Below are 6,000 nucleotides of genomic sequence, written 5' to 3'. Positions count from 1 at the left end.
CCGCACTGAGCGTGCCCGCTGCTCCTGCGGGCGAAGGTGCCCACCTGCCCGCCCGCGTGCCCAAGGAGCCTGCCTGGGCGCCGGAAGTGCCTGCTTTTTGGGTCGGAAGTGGCTGCTGGTGCGACGGAAGTACCAGCTGGTGCCCAGGTGTTGGAAGGTCGTGCGAGTTCCAAATGGCTTCCCGAGTTGCCTGCGCAGAGGCTGCTTCTGCAGGGGACCACTTGTGGTGCAACAAAGGAGAGAGAGAAATTGCACCGAGAAGACCGGGAAGCACAGGAGCTCTCCGGGGACCTCGGGGAGTCGCTGGGAACCGAGGGCCAAACGAGTGCGGTGGATTAGGATCCCGCACCCCACAGCGTAGGCAAGGCCTCTGCCCCGGGGCTCTGGCCTGCCTGCGAGGTCTCCACCGTGTGGCCCCGGGTTCAGCTCCTAGCAGCCTGCCAAAACCATCCGGCGCACACAACCCCAGTCCTCCTTAAACTATGTCAAAAAGTTGAAGGGGGCCCTGGCCTGGTGGCTCAGTTTGTTGGAGTGTGTCACCCCACGCACCCAAAGGTTACGGGTTCCATCCCTGGTCAAAGCACGTGCCTGGGTACAGGCTGGATTTCCGGGCGGGTATAGGAGGCAACCGATGGATGTTTCTCTTCTCTCTCCCCCTCTCTCTAAATCAATAAACGTATCTTTGGGTGAAGATTTTTTTTTAAGTTTAAGGAGTAGAAATGGCTTCCCAACTTAGTTTATGAATCCAGTGTTACGCTAACACCAAAATCAGATCAAGGCATTACGGAAAAAAAAAAAGAAAGAGAAAGAAAGAAAATTACAAGCTTGTATCTTTGATGAACATAGATGCGAAAATCCTCAACAAAATATTGGCAAACAAACTCAACAACACATTAAAAAGATTATATGCCATATATCCCTGTCTCTGGGATTAAACTGGACTACAAAGCTACAGTAACCAAAACAGCATGGCACCGGCATAAACACAGATAAAGAGATCAGCAGAACAGAATAGAGAGCCCAGAAATAAATCCTCTCTTACGTGGTGAGTTAACCTATGGCGAAGGAGGCAAGTATGTACAATGGGGTGAAGATGGTCTCTTCAAAAGTGGCGTTGGCAACCCTGGACCACACCTCTTGGCAGTGCTGACCCACACACCACTGTTCACAGGTTTGCTCACCTTCTAAAGTGAGTGGGACTTTCCAAACGGTGGTGCTGCTGCACCAAAAGGTTTTCTGGAAACGTCCTTAAAACATTGAGGTTTCAGAAAATAACTTCTTCCAATATTCTTGCTAGTTCTGTAAATCTCCAATGGCAAAAGAAAATACAAGAAGAAAGTCAGCATTTAAAAGATACCACAAGTCCTGATGGTGTGTGTCACTGGATCGAGTGCCTGCGAACCAAAGGGTTTTGGGTTCGATTCCCAGTCAGGGCACATGCCTGGCTTGCGGGCCAGGCCCCCAGTAGGGGGCACAGGAGAGGCAACCACACACTGATGTTTCTGTCCTTCTCATTCCCCCTCCCTTTCCCTCTGTCTAAAATAAATAGATAAAATCTTAAATAAAAAAAAGGAAAGATACCCCCATGGCCCTGGCCAGGTAGCTCAGATGGTTAGAGCATTGTCCTGATACACTGAGGTTGAGTGTTCGATCCCCAGTCAGGGCGCATACAAGAAGCAACCAACAAATGCATAAATAAGTGGAACAACAAAATTGATGTTTATCTCTTTCTCCCTTCCTTTCTCTCTCTAAAATCAACGAATAAAAGTTAAAACACACACACAACGATGCCACATGCCACAGGGACCACAGACTCGGTCCTCTCCCTCCCCTAACAAATGAAGAGCAGTGTTCAATTACTCAGCAGCAGGCAGCTTTGTAGAGAAGAAAATTATTCTGAGTGTAGCTAGGATGAAGGCCAGAGTTCTGAAAACTCCCCGTAGCCTTTGTAGCTGACTTGCATTTGCCAAGAAGGGAACAAAACCGGCAACACGATCCCAAAAGGCCATCTGTGCCTTTTGAGGAAGGCTAGAGGCTGCGGATGCTACGGAGCCGCCCGAAGATGCACACGACTCACTTGGAGAAGTTAGATTCACATCAGTCTCGCTTCCAGGGGAACAGAAGGCTAAGGACATTTCTCTTTACGCCTAATGGTGAGGCCACCAGGGCGTACAGGTGGACTCTTGTCCGAGACATGACAAGGGATAGAGAAGCCACCTCCCACGTGGTTACTGCTGTCGAGGAACTAAGTCAGAGCAGGTCAGCGATTTGCTTATGGACAAGCCGGAGAGAAGACGCAGAAGCACAACTTCAGGGAACAAGTCCAGGGTCCCGCTCTCCCGGGAGGCCCTGGGAGTGTGGGCTCTGGAAGCTGACCCACTGGGGCAGAAATTCTAGTTCTATCACGTTATGACCTTGACAAAGATGTGGAACCCCAGAGCCTTGGTATCCTTGTCACTAAGCTGGAGACACGCCCCCCTACCTTACAAAGTTGCAATGAGGATTAGAGGAAGTAGTCGGTCCTGCAAAGTCCTTGGCACAGTCTCTGACCACGGAGTTCTCAGTCAGTGGCGGCTCTGAGGGTCTATGACACTATTTCCCTTGGTTTAATCGCCTTCCAATCCCTTCCTGGAGTAGCTGGAGAGCTTCGGCTAACACCACTTTCCAACAGATGGGTGTGAGAGGCAACTGGAGATCATCTGCCGCGATGGTGACGGCGCAGTAATTAAATTGGAATCGCTGCCCAAACGCAGCCGGGCAGGAGGGGCTGCGTAGGAGCTGCAGCCTTGCGCCGTTGCTGTTTTACCAGAGCAGGGGCTGCGGGCAGGGCGAAGCGGGGCTGGGAGGATGGGGAGCCCCATCCCCCATGGCTTTGCCTTGGGTTAAGGCTCTGTTCTTTCCGGCACTGCACCCCCGAACGAGGCGACCCTTGAACGAGGGTGTGCCGCAAGAGACCCTATTTCGAGCTGCTGACTGCCAGGGCCAGCCACCTGCCACTTCTGGCCGGGTGGCAGGGAGGAAATTACCATGTGGGGACCGGGTCCCCCAGAGTGTCACTTCATGTACATTACCTCACAGCAAGCTCCTGGGCAAAGTGTCCGACAGAGACGAGCCTCCCACGGCGGCAGGAAGGGAGCAGGTATTGTGTTTATGCCCCAGCTGGAAGTGCGTAAATACTTTGAGAAACTCGGGGGTGTTCACGCCATGGACGTTTCGACAAATCTGCAAATGGAAACTGCAAAAAGGACAAACAGCGGTGTCTGCACGCACCGCCGTGGGCACGGGGACGCAGGCCTCCGGGCCCAGGGGCTGCAGAGCGCCCCGCCCCGTGAGCAGGGAGTGAGTTGGGTGCAGGGTGCAGACGTGGGACTTTTCCCAAGACGCAGCTGAAGAAATCTGGACTGTGTTCTGTGTTCTGTGAACAGTGGGGAGTCAAAAAAAAGTTTTCTGGGCAGAGAAGAGAAAGTGAATTGGACGCCATGCTTGGAGGGAAGCTGGGCCCAGAGGACAAAACCCAGGTGTGAAAAGCTGCTGGGAAGAGGTGCGGGCCAGTCAGGTGAGAGGCAATGAGAGGGTGATGGAGGATGGAAACTGCCTCCGGGCCCTACCGTTGGCCAGCCTGGACGATTACATGAATGTGGTTTCATTAGCCTGGAGCCTGCAACGACTGAGAATCTTCTAGAGATAATGGCTTTGACCCACAGGGCTACTCCAGGTGGAAAGCATCCCCCGATGCGCAGCTGGGTGGGGAAATCTTTCTGGGAAAGGAGGCGCTGGAGCTCTGGGGCCCTGGTAACACACCCCTTGCCTTCCTGAGCTGGGCGAGGCCGCGGCCAGGGGGCAGCCAAGGACTCCCGGGCAGCGACAGAGAGAGGAGTCCCTGTCCTCTCTCTCCTGGCGCCTTCTGCTCACGGCGTTTGGACAGCACAGCCTTCTCTCTGGTTCCTTGAAAAAGAGTCAGAATCGTGTCCTGCTTCTGAGGGACTGTTATGGAAGCACTTTGATGATTGTCTTTTCTTCATGGGCAAAATAGCGTCTATAAAATTGTCAGCCCTATGGCCTGGCCCTCTCCCTGGGCCTGCCTCAGAGCTGACCCTGTGCCCTCCTCTCCCCATCTCAACAGACATAAAAGCGGGTTAGACACCCCTTTCCTCCTTCCACTCCCCCCCCCATTACCATTATCTTAGTTCTGGCTGTCAAGAGACCTTGCTAAAGGAAAGAATGCTATAATTCAGTGTTAGCTCACCGGAAAAGCACTCATGGGAGCTGAAATCGCACGTCGGCAGAGAATCCGGAAGAACCCAAATCCCTCTCCCAGGCCTGTCCGCCTTGCCCACTCCGCCGACCCCGCTGACCCCACTGGTGACCCCGTCTATGCGGAACGGAAGGACTTGCTCCTGCATCGTGGGAAACCATCCCGACGGCTGCTTGCTGCTGTTTTCTCCTAAGTGTCTGGATTTCCATTTCTGCCCCCGGAAAAGAGTGGTATAGGTTTTAGAAATGCTCTCTTTTCCAGAGTCAGCAGAAAACATGTGTCATTTAGCGCAACTCTGAGGAAAGGACGCTTGCGCCGGGTTCCGAACGCAGACGACGTGGATAACGGGCAATCTCTGCCTTGAAAAACCACGACCGGCGTCTCAGGAGAGCCGCGGCCAGCCCTTCAACAAGAGAACCCTGGAAGCCCTTCGATGCCTCCTGTCTGTCCCCTGACACGGGGGCCCGGGCGACAGGGGCTATTGGCGGGGGCTGCTGGCTGGCTTCAGGCACCCGGAATTCTGGGGCGGCTGTTTTAAAGGCAGAAAGCTGACTCCGCAAACGTGCCCAAGTTGTTTCAATGAAGAAATGGCACTTCAGTTCAGAAACCCAGTGGCATTCATTCACCACCACCAGCTGGAAGGGGATGGGGGACACTGGCTACAGGTACGTGGGGGTCCCCACGGCGGCCTCTTCTTGAAACGAGTCTCAAGCGAAAGGCCAAGGGGCTGACAGGGCCCCAGGGAGGCGGGGTAGATGCTGCACAACCCCCCTGGGCTTCGCCTTTCGGGGGCTGTCCCTCTTAGATCCGATCCTACTAGGAGTCCCCCAAATCTTCTTCCCCACTCCAAGACGTCCATGTCCCCTCCCTGCATAAAACCGTCAAACACCTTCCCACGGTACTCACACTACAAGCCAACCCCTTAGCCAAGGCTGCAGGGTGCCCCCCCCATCCAGCCCCCAGCCCCACCCTCCAGACTCACCTCCACCCGCTCCCCTGGGCTCACTCAGCCTGGCAGCTCTGGGCTTCCCTCTGCTCTTCGAACGCAGCTTCTCGCTCCTGCCTCAGGGCCTTTGACTTCGCAGCCTCCCCCTCCCTCCTGCCCCCCCAGGCTGCTCTTCTCTCAAAGCTCCACTTGGCTGCTCCCTCCCAACACTCAGCTCCAAGGTCACTGCCTCACAGGCACTTTCTGGCCCTCCTAAATAAAGGGCCCCTCGGTCCCTCCATGACGCGTGACCACGATCCTGTGTCCGTTTCCTCGCGTCCTCGGTCTGACGGCACACTCTGTCCGTTACTTGTTGATGGGTCTGTCTGTGCACACGCTCCTTCAGAGCAGAGACTCCCCGGCCCTGGTCACCTCCAGGCCACCGGCACCGAGAACAGGGCTAGGTCCACGTTTTCGAATGAATGAATGAATGAATGCATGAATTTCTTACGAGAGTCGCAATCATTACAAATCCAGAAATGAAATTTTTAAATATTTTATTTATTTATTTTTAGAGAGAAGGGAAGGGAGGGAAAAAGAGAGGGAGAGAAACATCGATGTGTGGTTGCCTCTTGCACGCCCCCTACTGGGAACCTGGCCCACAACCCAGGCATGTGCCCTGACTGGTGACCCTTTGGTTCACAGGCCAGCACTCAATCCACTGAGCCACACCAGCCAGGGCCAGAAATGAATCTTTTAAAGCTGCGCAGTCGGGCAAGGGCACGTGGAATTACGCCAACCCAGGATGCCTTGCAGAGGA

Source organism: Desmodus rotundus, chromosome 12 (assembly GCF_022682495.2).
Source record: "Desmodus rotundus isolate HL8 chromosome 12, HLdesRot8A.1, whole genome shotgun sequence".
Lineage (NCBI taxonomy): Eukaryota > Metazoa > Chordata > Mammalia > Chiroptera > Phyllostomidae > Desmodus > Desmodus rotundus.
The sequence above is the reverse complement of the archived record's forward strand: the minus strand, read 5'-3'. Positions refer to the sequence as shown.